Source organism: Pinus tabuliformis, chromosome 9 (assembly GCF_031772625.1).
Source record: "Pinus tabuliformis cultivar Carrire ecotype Pingquan chromosome 9, CPIR1, whole genome shotgun sequence".
Lineage (NCBI taxonomy): Eukaryota > Viridiplantae > Streptophyta > Pinopsida > Pinales > Pinaceae > Pinus > Pinus tabuliformis.
Window position 1 is genome coordinate 189,820,222 of NC_142307.1, and position 14,332 is coordinate 189,834,553.

At 37.6% G+C, this 14,332-nt stretch overlaps 1 pseudogene; it reads left to right on the forward strand.

Moving 5' to 3' along the window:
* Nucleotides 1–10,468: 10,468 nt before the first annotated feature.
* LOC149147774 (putative inorganic phosphate transporter 1-2) lies at nt 10,469–12,024 on the forward strand (annotated as a pseudogene).
* Nucleotides 12,025–14,332: the final 2,308 nt, after the last annotated feature.

Genomic DNA, 14,332 nt, shown 5'->3' on the forward strand with positions numbered 1-14,332 from the left:
AAATGTAATGGGCAGCAGCACATGTAAAAGAAATTTTTCTTTACAACAGTAAATGTAAGTGCAGTGAGTGTGCAACAACAGTGAATGTAAGAAATATTTACACACATCAGTGTAAATTTGTAAGCTGGGACAGAGTAATTATTCCAGAAAAGACAGAGTATTTTGTTTTTGAAAAATGCATAGCAGTGCAGACACAGCAGTGCTTCAACAGTGTTAATTTTGAAGACAGAGAGAGAGTATTTTTCAGAAGAGATAGTGAAGTTTATTTTGTTTTGGAACTGCACTTGAAGCAGTCTTTTGGTGAATCCCTCTGTTAAAGAGGAAGGTGCTCTTCAGCACAGTCTTTTGGTGAATCCCTCTGTTAAAGAGGAAGATGCTCTTCAGCATAATCTCCAGTGAATCCCTCTGTTAAGAGGAAGATCTGTTATCTTTGGTGAATCCCTCTGTCAAGAGGAAGATGCTTTTCAGCATAGACTGGTAAATCCCTCTAGTTAAGAGGAAGATGCTCTTCAGCATAATCTCTTGGTGAATCCCTCTGTGTGAGGAAGACTCTTTTGTAACAGCAGTTTTGTAATCCCTCTGTTAAGAGGAAGACCTTTTTTTTGTAACAGGCAGCAAAAAGGATTCTGAGATGATCGGAAAAGCACTTCCGGTTATGTTTTTCACATGGGTTCAGGAGCCATTTCATGGGCTTCTAAGAAACAGCCTATTGTGGCGTTGTCTACAACAGAGGCTGAATATGTGGCAGCTACAATAGCAGCATGTCAAGCAGTTTGGATGAGAAGGATGTTAAGGAGCTTAAGCCAAGAGCAGGCAAAAGCAACAGTGATTTTTTTTTGTGACAATAGCTCAGCTATTGCATTATCAAGAATTCAGTGTTTCATAAGAGAACGAAACACATTGACACAAGATTTCATTACATCAGGGAATTGGTGAGCAATGGAGAAACTGTATTAGAACATTGCAGGACTCAGGAACAAGTTGCAGATATACTGACAAAGCCATTCGATCAGAAAAACTTTGAATTTTTGAGGAAATGTTTGGGTATGACTTAATGCCCAACAGTTGAAATTAAAGGGGAGTGTTGGAATATTAATTCCAACTGCTGTGCAGCGTTGCCGAAAGCTGCCTGTAAATGGCGACTGCAAAACCATTGAAGAAAACCACGAAGACTTCCCCGCACCGCCTTTTTCCATAAGTGGTATTTCCTGAAGGGCCTCCGACACAATCCGCTCCAGCCACGCGTCCATTGTACGAATACAAAACTGCCCATTCCCCGGGCGGTAAACATCGTTTGACTTGTGTGAGTTTGGTGTGCGAAATGCGTCCGATCAGGTCAACAGACGAGGATCTCCTTCAACCTGCTTGAACTTTTGTTTGACCGCCCACGTGAAGGAATTAATGTGATTCATGATGTTTGGTAAATTGCAGGTAAAAGTTGGTAAACATTTTACGTCTTGTTTGCACGGAAGCATGGCGAATTTAAACAATGGTATGGGCAAGTCAACGCCCTATCTTTAATGCTTTTGGTATATGTTTCTTGTGCGTGCTCATTTGCATATGAGTTTATTGCACATGGAATGAAAAGAAACTGGGTTCGCAGCAGCGAATAGAAATCAGGGGAGATGCACAACAGTGCATAAGAATTGCATTCGTATTTGTAATGCTTTGTGTGTGCACTCATTTGTATGTGAATTGAGTGTGTAATGAAGTGGAAAGGAGAGAGCACTGAAGTGCGAAAAAAATGAAACCAGAGCAGGGATGAGATGAAAAGAGAAGGGGCTCGCGGCAGCGAAGGAGAAAAATAGGAGAGCATAGCAGTGCGAAACCAGTGCAATGAAAAATTGAAACCAGAGCAGGGATGAAATGAAGAAAGACTCCCGGCAGCGAATGAAATTTGGGATTCTTCTTACAGGTGCTTGTAGCTGTTCGTTGAAACAAATGGGAATGGAATGTAAATTTTTATTGAATATGTAATGTGAAAACCCATGAATGTAATGAAAAAAATTTCACTCAGAAGTGAATGTGAAAGTTTTTTTTCAGTAAACCCATGTAAGGAATTTTTGTTTTTACAGCAGTAAATCAATGTAAGAATTTTTATTCTACAACAGTAAATGTAAAAGCCTTTTTTTTACAGCAGTAAATGTGAATGAAGATTTTACACAGTGTAAAAATCATTTGTAAAAGAGAGACAGAGTATTTAGTTTTTGTGAAAGTTTTTGGTGAATCCCTTGAGAGAGAGGAAGAAAATTGAGAGAGAGGAAGAAAATTGTATCAGACAGTTTATGAATTAATACAAGTTTATTTTGTGGAGAAACTCTGTTTTGCTCAGAAATTTTTTTAAGCTTCCTTGCGCAAAAGATCCTTGGCAAAAACAGAGTATTTCCTCTGTTCAATATTTGTTTGAAATTACGAGAAATTTCTAACAAAACACAAGCTCCCTCACCTGACTTATACATACTCAAGCAAAACAACAATTCACAAACACAAGCTTTGATACCAAGTTAGAAAACAACTGAGATCAAACACATAGGAGACACGTGACCACAGGATGAAATCACAATTCATTGATGCTTAAAATGCTTGTACAACCATTCAATTTATAGGCTCGCATGATCTTTCTTGGCCATTCTAGATCCAAGAGATCTGAAAATATTTATTGATAAATCTACAACCTTATCAACTTGACAACTTATCTACATTCTAGATTCTTCCGTTTATCTAGACTCTTCCACCTTTCTGCCTTTTCCATTTCTACGTTACATTATTCTCAGACCGCATTGGTAGTGTAATTGGGGTTTTTGGGACATGTCCTGCAAATAAAAAGAAAACACAAGTAAAATAAACATTATTTTTTAGAAACCCTCACTGAAAACTATATACAAAGGGCTCAAGCAAGAACAACAAATTAAAGGTGGAAGACAATCATTAGCATCCTTGTGAGAATGGAGAAGACCCCATGAGTACTTGTCTTTGACGCAGTAAGAGTCTTGCAAAACGAACGCACATTCCTTTTTGTCTTTTGACCCACATCATTGCATGACTCATTTTTTAAACATAGATCATCAAACTCAATGTCACTCCTGAAACAATGAATCTACACTCGAGATCTAGTTATTCTTTGTGGTCTTGAGTTATTCATGGTATATTCAACCACAAAAACCAAAAAATCTAGCTCAACTTTTGGAACCATATTAATCTGCGCATACACTTCGTCTGTCTCCTGTTCAGCCTGCAATAATCAACAAAAAAAGGCCATAAGCTCGAAAGGCTAACATACTCAAATTTGTTATCACAACCCTCTAAATAATTTTGTGGTTTTTATCACTATAAATGCGTATAGGTCGTATTTACTGGTGCCACAACAGACCTTCAACTGAATATTGATGATACGACAAAGGATCCTGGGCATTAGATAGGGCATTTTCTGACGGGTGCTGCTAACTACCTTTGAAATTACTAAATGAATTCCCCCTTCAATAACACTGGCACTAGCAAATATATACGGGCAAATTATTTCAGAAAATCCTAAATCTTATCGGGGATCTGTAGTACTGGTGATGATCTCATGCTTCGGGTTCTGGAGCGCTAGCCAGATGCACTGCAGATATCATTCCCTGAAAACAAGAAAAAATCCGAAGTCCACTATGCAAACAAGAGAAAAATTTGTAAATATTTTATAGGACAGAAACTAATACCATAACACCCCATATATGTTATTGCCCTAATTATTTGATGTATGTTAAACCACAGTAACGAAAAAAAACCTACCTCAGCTTCTAGAACCGGAGTAATCTTCACATACACTTCGTCAGTCTCATGTTCAGCCTTTAATAATCACCAGAAAAGACCATAAGATCAAAAGGCTACCATACTCAAAGCTTTTATCTCAACCCTTTAAGTAATATTTTGGTTTTTATCAATATAAATGTGTATAGGATGTATTAAATATTGCCACCACATACCTTCAGCCCAAGATTGATGACATCACAAAGGATCCTGGGCGTTAGCTTGTACAAGAGAACTTCAACCGAAGATTGATGACATGACAAAGGATCCTGGGCGTTAGATTGTACAAGGAAATTTGGTTACAGGTGCTACTACCCACATCTGAAATCATTAAATAAATCCCCTCCCTTCAACAATAATGGCACTAGCACTATATACGGTGGAAATGATTTCAAAAAAGTCTAAATTTTATTAGCGATATCCCGTACAGGGATGACTTTAGGCGTTGAGTTCCAAAGCCCTAGCCGGCAGCACTGGAAACGTCATCCCTTCCCAATAGGAAAAAATCCAAAGTCATCTGTGGAAGGAGGAGAAAAGATGTTTTTTTTTCATACCATCAAAACTAATACCATATCACCATTCTCTATATGCCACTATAGAGAAGTAACACTATTTCTTTCACTCTCATTCATATATATATATATATATTATCTCAATATAACTAATAATTAAATATATATATTATTTCAATATAACTAATAATTAAATATATATATTATATCAATATAACTAACAATTACCAGTCCTTTGATATATACAGATCATCCCAACATAACTAAACAAATTTTTTGTGTGATTGTAAATAAAGTGTAATCGTGAACATACAGAGCTTAGAAATACCACCGGTGAATATCTTGATAACATTCGTTTTTATTTCCTTTTTTTCGATGTTAAATTATACTGCGAGATGATTAACTGTTCATTTTTTTTTTATGATTCTTAAGTAATTTTTTTAGTGAGTGGAAAATTCATTATAATTTAGTTTTTAAATTAATATTGGAGATAGTTATTACTAGTTTCTATACATGAATGTAGGGGATTCATCATTATTATTAAAAAAATCATGGGACGTGGAATCACTCAATTTATTCCTGCCAGATGTTTTTGGGTTTTGAGCTATTAACCTATTTCTTCATATCCAATACTAGTTCTTACCATGCCACTTGGAATCACTCAATTTCATTCTTCGAGATGCTTTTGGGTTTTGGTCCATTAACTTATTTATAATTATATTATTTATAAATATTAAAGTAATATAAAATAAATATAACAATATAGGTTTTAAAGAATATATATGTGTGTAGGGGATGACAGGTATTTTGGTTATATTTTTTTTGTATTGGTTTCACTCAAAAGTTTTCAAAATGAAAAACAATAAATCAAAATTTAATAAAAATAATTTATTATTTTTTTTTTCAAAATAAAATAAAATATCAATAAATTAAAAATATATATTATATATGTGAGAGATGATGACAAATATCATAGTGAAGGAGATTGTTATATTTATTTATATTATGTGTTTCTACAAGAAAGAAAAGAAAAATGAATGATATTTGATTAAAATATCTATAAATAATTTGAGTAGGTATAATGATTAAGAATATGTATTTCATTTAAGAGATTATAAAAAAAAGTTTGGTATCAATTAAGAACATATTTTTCTTTCTTATTATTTTACAAACCAATCTAAATTCAATTGCAAATCTATCAAGCCTCGAGAGGGATCAACTATCTCAAGTTGTGAACTTCTTTTTTGGGCCCAAAACTTTGAGGAAATGTTTGCACCTCCAAAGATTTGATTTCTCTTGGCACCTTGAGAGATCCAAAGTTTCTATGTTAACTTTGGACCTATCAAGTGGGAAGAGGAATCAAATCTCTCAAGTGCAAACCTATTCTTTTGAGTCCAAAATTTGATAAAATATTTGTATCTCAAAAGATTTGATTCCTCTTAACTCCTTGATAGATTAGAAATTAAGATAGATCTCAACTTATATATATAACAATATTTATAAATATTCATTTGTTATAATTTTTTAATTTTAATTCTGTCTTAAATAATTTGAATTTTTATTTGGCTCAATCAAAATGTTTATATCAAGACAATCTCTTAAATAGAGTACTTTTGGACCCAGGCACCGTCTGTAGGACGAGCTTCTAGTAGCATGATATTTCGTGCAAGAACTAGCTCTGACTTTGCGTTGGGCCCATGCTAGTAAGAGAATCGCTTCTTTAATATAAGGCCAATGAAATCTTAATTATTAATTTAATTTATAACATCACATCATAACAATCTGTTAAATAAATTTATATTACATAACATTACATTACAATAATTTCTTTAAATAAAACACCTTTAACCACAATAAAATTTTATTTATTAATTTAATTTATAACATCACATCACAACAATCTCTTAGATATATTACCTCGCCACAATGAAATCTTATTGATTAATTTAAGTTTTAAGTTTAAATTGATTAATAAGATGGCTTTTGATGAAATTATATATTTTTTAAACCTCGAATTAGAACTTCAAAGTCAACTAACTCATAATGAAATTTTAACCAATAAATTATTATCATTATAATAATCCTAAACTTAAATTTCCGTTTTTGAAATTTCAGCGATAATTTGTTATGATTATGATCATTTAAAAATCAACTTCTTATTAATTTTTCTAAACAAATTAAAGAAATTTCCAAAGGGCAATATGGATAACAATCTTTGTTGACTTTTGAACAACATATTGAGATGACCGGGCACAGACAACAACATATGTTCCTTCCATGGAAACGGTTGGCAATGACATAGAGGAATATAGTTCGCATATGACGCCAGATGACGAACTTAGGGAGTTTGGAAATGGCATAGAGGAATATACTTTGCATATGCTGCTAGATGACGAACCTAGAGAGATGAGAAAAATTCAGAGGGGGATCCAACGACGAGCGCAGGAAGCCGTGAGGAACATGACTCTATATAATGTAAGGAATGTAAACATAATTGCGGGGAAACCTAGGGAACTAGAAAGGTATACGTTCATGCTCAACTCTCAGTTCCATCGAATGGTAGCCAAACAATATACGGATCTGAATAATTTTTACTATCGCCAAATCGAGTGCGTTATTTCACCTCCTTTTTCTATGTTTCGGGCCGTCTTCTGCTCCCAGAATGGAAGAATGCCCATAAATCATGCGTTAGATCTGTGAATTTGGTCCTGGCGTCCAATCTGCAGTAAAAATTAACTGGAACACGAAGAACTGAGAGGTTTTCAGTTCGACTTTTCATCAAAGTTTGCACTCAGTTGAGGTGAAATTGACGAAACGCTTTTAAGTTTTTAAATATAGCTCATGATTTAGAAAAGGTTTTGGATATTGTAATTAATGGCCTTCAATTTTTGTATTTGTGGATTTCCCTCGTTGATTTTCTCAACAGTTTCAGGAGACCTTGTAGCCATGGTACTTGCATGTGAAGGAAACCGTTTCACACGAAGTGGAACAAGGGCTGGTTCAGGTTGCAGGTGACTTGGTAAAGATGTCTATCTTGCAAAAATTGGGTTATGCATCCTTCGAAGAATTCGAAGGGAGTCTACTTGAAGAGTCAGAAAGAGTAAAACAAGGATTTGTAGAATGTGGCAAAAGGTTGTTTGAAACAAAGGATGCTCTTCGTGCCTTGGTTAAGGAAGGGATTTCTGATAGAGGGGAAGCTCTTCGACTTGCAAAGGAAGTAGACTTGATTGAAGCAGAACTCAAGGAGCTCAAGATAAGAAAGGAATTGAACCAAAAGGAAGTGAGGCATCTCCTAGCCTTGAAGAGGAAGGTTGAAGCTGAGGAAGAACTTCTTCAACTTGGTTGGACAATAGAGCAAGATGAAGTTGCAGATTGTGCTAACAAGGAAGAGGAAGCCGTGGTAGATGAAGATGTTGCAGACATGACTACGATGAAGGATGAACTTGAGGCTGATCAAGTTGAACCAGGATCGTGCAGTTTGTCAACATGTATGGATGAGGTCACTCACATGGAGGAGCCTCATGATGATGAAGTAAGTGATGATACTTGTGTTTCATTTGGGCATTTGGGAGATGGACCGTGTGCAGGAAAGGGCAAAGCCAGTTTGCCAATGCTAGGGAGGATCTTACCATGGATGACTATGATGGAACCTTGTATGGAGAAGCAAGGATTGTCGATTGTTGCAGGGCTTGTTGGGGTTACTTGTGACCTTATGATGAAAGGTGCAAGGACCCGTGACAAGGGTGGAACTTGATGATCATTATGGAGGATTGGGTCATGCTTTAGCCACATGAAGAATTGGCTAAGTGCCCGGCATGACTCATGGACAGATTGAGGAGGGCACACACTTGTGATGTTTTGGGTGGACTTCTCATGGCCGAGACCAAGAGGTAGTCTTGATGGACACTTTGGTGGAGGAGCTATGGTGGAGGGACTCATGACATGATGATGCAATGATGGGATGGTTGAGTGACCGAGTTCACTAAACCGAAGATTGAAGACTTGGATGGACTTGTGAGCAGCTATGGAGCATTCCTACTACATGGGGAGCTGAGGCATATTGTATGCTTGCTGAGGTGTTGGTTGGGGATGGCTTATGGAGCTCATGATGACATGAGATTGTTGTGACTTCATGTATGGTGGACTTAGAGGATCTAATGCATTGAGGAGCTGAGGTCAGGTGACTTTGATGTAGTATGGGATGCATACTTTCAAAGTACATGTATGGGCATGGCTTGGAAGAGTGACTTAATGTGGAGGATCAGTATGAGGCACTTTGAAGTGATGGAGTTACAACGATGATGATGATGATGCTTTGGTGATACACTTGAGTATGGGTTGAGCCGAGACTCAACTACTTTCTACACATGGGAGCTGATTTGATCAAGGATCATGGGCAGCACATGGATAGATGAGACAAGTGCATACTTGTTTCTATGGAGACTCGAGGATGGCACATTGCAGATGATGAAGAGGCTTCATGGACCTGAATGGGGCACATCAAGAGTTGGGTTGAGGAGATGGTCTCTTCGCATGGAGGAGACACACATATGGACAACATGTTGCAGATGAGATGGATGGAGTTTCCATGGACCTGAGCATGGATTGTGGAGATACATACTTTGGTATGGTGAGCTTGGTGGCAGTGGCCACTAGGCCGAGACATGGTGGAGACAGTGGTTCTACATATGTTGCAGTGATGATTGCCTTATGTAGAGGAGTCAACATCGTGGATGATGGTATGTTGTCGAGGACGACAACGATTTCAGGTGGGGGAGATTGTAAGACCTCCGGGTGATTGTGCGACGGGGACCGGGCACAGGGGAACGATGGGCGCGTGACAACCGGGTTTGCGACGAGCTGCGGTAGGAGTGCGACACAATTGCGACGAAACTTGCGACGTTATGAAGCACACGGAAAATTGGCTAAGTGTCATTCCACACTTGAGCGCATATGTTATGAGGATACACGAAGGTTTATATGCGTTGAACAAAGGGCATTAAAACATAACCAAGCCGACATGTAAAAGAGTTATGTGGAGCATACGACAAAGGATTATGGGGTCGGCCATGGGCTAACACCCCCATGTAACATCACATAAGAAACGTATATATACATGAGCATGAAAGCTCATTAAACCAACGAACATTCGCTCATACACTCTCGCATAAGGACAAGGGGAAAAGGTGCGTGGTCTTGGAAGGATATGCGCATATCTCATGCGCATAAGAATTAAGGAGTTCGCAAGTTTGTCTTATGTGAACGGTTGGCAAGTGTGCCACGGTTTGAGGGGGTTCTAGTGTGCAGTTTTATGCAGGATTTGGTAGGAAGGTTGAGTGGCTTGGGTGAGCACTCATTCTTATGCAAAGGTGCATAAAATGATGTAAAAGGTTGTTCTATGCCTTGTTGTAAAATTATTCTAAGTATTGGCTTGGAGTTTTCCAAGCATTACTTGTGTTGTAATATTGAAGAAGCTATTATAATATATTGTTGGGCAGACTTTCTGGGAGTTGCCCCTCCCTTTGTACTTGCTTATTGTTGATGTTCTCGGTTTATTTTTCATGGTTAATAATTGAGAATGGTCTTCACTAAAGTATAAAGGATAATGCTTTATTCAGTTGCAAAAGCATAAGCTAAGAATGTTCATGTTGAAGTAGGCGTAGTCCACGGGTGTTAGTATTGTTAAAAAGAAAGCGCTCGGTGGTGCCGCACCTCGCTACAAGCGGTTGGAAGATCACCGCAGGTGTAGGGGCGTGACACTTTCCCCCTTTTCACCGCGATCTGATTTCTAGAATTTAGTTTCCTGCTTTGAAGAATTTCTCTGTATGGATTTGCAGGTTATTGCTTTGCAGTTGTTGAACTTCTTGTCTTTGGTTGAACCCAGAAACGGTTGAACTTCTTGTCTTCGGTTTCAAAAATAATTTAGTCCTGCTGCAAAGTTTCCCGTGAAATATTTTTTAAAGTTGCCCCCACGAATATTGTCTGAAAGTACATTGTTTCTCAAATGTTTAGCTTCTTGAAAAATGTCTTCCTCGCGTCCTGGCTTCCATGTTTAATTTAATTTGTTCTGTTTTCTGCTTGTGCGTTTACAAAGACACCAAGTTTTAAAATATTGACCTTTCTGCTGTACAGTGGGCAAAAAAATCTTTAGAAAAAAGCTTGGAAACATGCTGAGAAATCAATTGGGAGTATTAAGTGCTTTGGACAGGGCAAGATTACAATGGTACCACATTAAGGCAGTCGTTATTGTAGGGATGAGCATCTTCACGGATGCTTATGACTTGTTCTGCATCTCCACCATCACGAGTCTACTCGGAAGGATTTATTATTTCGACCCGACTAGTAGTACTCCCCGTACCCTACCTAAACATATCGCGGCTGCTGTTATGGGAGTGGCCTTATGTGGAGCACTTTGCGGGGGGCTCTTCTTTGGTTGGATGGGCGACAAAATGGGACGAAAGAAAGTCTTTGGAATAACGCTTCTACTCATGGTCTTTGCCTCCATAGGATCAGGTCTTTCTTTTGATCGAACACCCAAAGCCGTAATAACTACGCTCTGCTTCTTTCAGATTCTGGCTCAGCTTCGGTGTCGGTGGAGATTATCCTTTATCTGCCACTATTATGTCGGAGTAGGCCAACAAGAAAAACCGAGGGGAATTCATCGCAGCAGTGTTTACCCGGCAAGGGTTCGGGATTCTAGCCGGCGGCGCAGTGGCCATTTTCGTCTCTGCAGTATTCAATAGCAAATACCACCGCCCCGCATACAGTGACAATCGTGCAGATTCGACGGCCCCTCAAGACGATCATGTATGGCGGATCATTCTTATGTTCGGAGCCAGTCCCGCTGCGTTGACATACTACTGGCGAATGAAAATGCCCGAAACGGCTCGCTACACGGTGCTCATAAGAAGAGATGCAAATGAAGCCGTCGACGACATGTCGAGTGTTATTAACATAGAAATCGAAGTAGACCAGAGGAAGGCCAAAGAGATTTCAAGTAGCAGGTCGCGGTTCGATTTATTTTCCAGAGAGTTCGTAACGCGACACGACTTGCACCTACTGAGCACTGCAAGCACATGGTTACTGGTACCAGAAGGACAACTTCACGAAAGTGGGATGGCTTCGGGACCCCATGTCAATGAACGCCATTGAATAATTCTATCGAATAGCAAGAGCACAGTTGATTGTTGTTCCGTGTTCAACAGTGCCGGGCTACCTCTTCACAATTGCCTTGGTTGATCACATGGGTAGAAAACGTATTCAGCTAATGGGATTCTTCTTCATGACAATCTTCACGATCGCGTTTGCTATTTCATACCACCATTCACAAAAAAGCCTAACGGCCTTGAAGATCACACTTTATTCCTTCACCCTCTTCTTCTCAAACTTTGGTCCAAATGTTACCACATTCATTGTGCCGGCAGAAATCTTCCCAGCAAGGCATCGTTGTACATGCCATGGCATATCCGGAGCAGCAGGCAAAGCAGGAGCCGTAATCGGAACAATTGTTTTTCTCTACGCAGATGACCTAATGGTTGCTAAAGCCACAGTTTCTCTGCTACTCTTAGCGGTAGCAAGTGCTGCAGGGTTCCTTTTCACATTCTCGATCCCTGAATCAATGGGCAAATCACTCGAAGAGATCTCCGGTGAGAATGATGAAGAGCAAGTAGTCGAGCTTGGACGTTCCCAATCATCTGCATCCAGAACTGCCCCAAGTGAATAGTCGATAAATCTCAATGGACTGGAACAAATGTGAAATTATTTTCATAGTTATAGTCTTGTGCAACACTACTAAAAAATCAGATACTTCGATTTCTAACTTAACAATATAACTAGATGCGCCATTAGGCTTTGAGTGTCGACTTTTCCATTCCATTCTTTCTCATGTGTAATATTTTACATGTTGTCTGAAATTAAATTAAAATTGTGATTATTTCTTGGCCTTCAAGCGCACAGATGGTTGGTTGTGCAGAGTTATTAAGGTTATCCGATTGTTCGAGGTTTATTATTTGGAATTTCAGTCTTCCCCATAATATTACTGTCGTCGTTCTTTAATTCCCAAGAAACTTTTGTAGTGATAACTAATCATGTTTAGATAACATAATAAGACAGACAGGATAATATATCTTTTATATTGGGTTGAATTAGAGAGATAATAAATTATTATTATAAATATAATTTTCTTTGCTTGGCCACATTGCAGAATTCATACAGTAACAGTAAAATATTTCCCTGAAAGGGTATCTGAGTTATTATTAAAGCATTCTGATTGACCAGAGCTTCAGAGTTATAAACCATTCTTATTACTTTTGTGGCAAAGCACGTTTGAGCTTAATTATAATAGGAATAATCATAACACATTAAAGTACACTGCTTTGCAATGTTTATTTCCCATGGTGACAATTAAAAACTATTAAAATTATTTAAGACTACTTTATAAACTAACGTGCATAATAGTATGGTGTAATTGTTTTCTTGGTTAATTATTTGTCTTGAATCATTTTTTGGAACAACAATAACCTTTTCTGCATTAAAGTATATACATGTGGCGAGATCCCATGAACCAAAAGAATTTAGGTGAAAGTCCAGAAAACATGAGGACTTCAGTTCATATCCAAGTCTTCACTTGGAAGGACTATAAAAATTATTTGTAGAGAGAGGTGGTTAATTTCAAATCCTAAAAAGCAAGCTGTAGGGTTAGACATACCAATATCAGAAATCAATAGGACAATGCTTGCCCTAAGAATTCATGCCTTTTGCATATGCTCAAACATAGAGAATTGAGTCAATTGAAAAAACTTGTCAACCAAAATATGACATAGAGGGGCTTAGAAGGTGACATGATACATAATACTAGTTAAATAAATATTACTAACCATTAATCATTATAGATCCATCAAAGAACACAAACACTTGGGCCGGGAGTAAATAAAACACATTAACCTTAGTAAAAGAATTAAAATTTTAAATATGCACACATTTATTCACTTACAGACACATACACATTCACATGTCACAATAAATCTCCCTAAAACAACCTTTTCTTTTGATTATTAAATCAAATCATCATTACAACAATAGATTTTCTTATCTCAGCTAGATCATTTAAATACTCTTCCTAAAATGCTCATTACAAACATAGGGTTACAATCGCAGATTGTGAATCCTAATTTGAGCATCATGGCAACCCTTTCCTATTATTTCTCTCCTTGCACAGCTAGCCTTACTTATCTTTATATAGTTTTGGCTTATTCATCTTATTCCATTTAACTCACTCTTGCTTCATAGACTCAACTCTAAGTCCTTTGGCTAGATCCATACACTTCATGCTCACTTGGTCCATGCTCACTTGATTCTTTCAATTGTTACAGTTTGATCCTCCTGAAAGCTAGGTGAATTCCAAGATAACTACTCGGTCGTCTCTTTGTCACTTCCTTCTTTTCCACTTTTGTCTTCCATCTAAGTTAACTATTCAAGAGTAGCTTCTTTTTTGCTCTTGGTTTCTTCTTTTTTGCTACCATTTTCTGACCAAAATTTACCATTTAAAAAATGAAGGACCTAATAAGACATACCCTCCTAATCCAACCATAACAACCACAACAATCTCCTCCTTAATCTTGTTCCTATGTGTGTGCTCTAAATTCTTCATTTCTTCATGCTTCTCTTACTACATAAGAATAATTTGATATCAATATGTTTGTTCACTCAAAGTTTTGCATGTTAAAATGAAGATGAATTAATATAATCCCTAAATCTAAAACAAACTCGTACCCATAGCCAACAAAGGCATACCCACCTTGAAATATATGTCAGAAGTGCCATTTTGTTCCATTTAGATCGTTCGCTACAAACTACCACGTTGGGGATTGCTGAGACATTTCCTGCACATAAAAAGAAAAACACAAGTAAAATAAACATTATTTTCTAAAAACCCTCTTTAAAAACTATAGAGTAGGGGCTCAAGAAAGAGAAATAAGCCATAGGTGGAAGACACTCGAAAGCATGCCTCATGAGAAAAGAGAAGCTCCCAT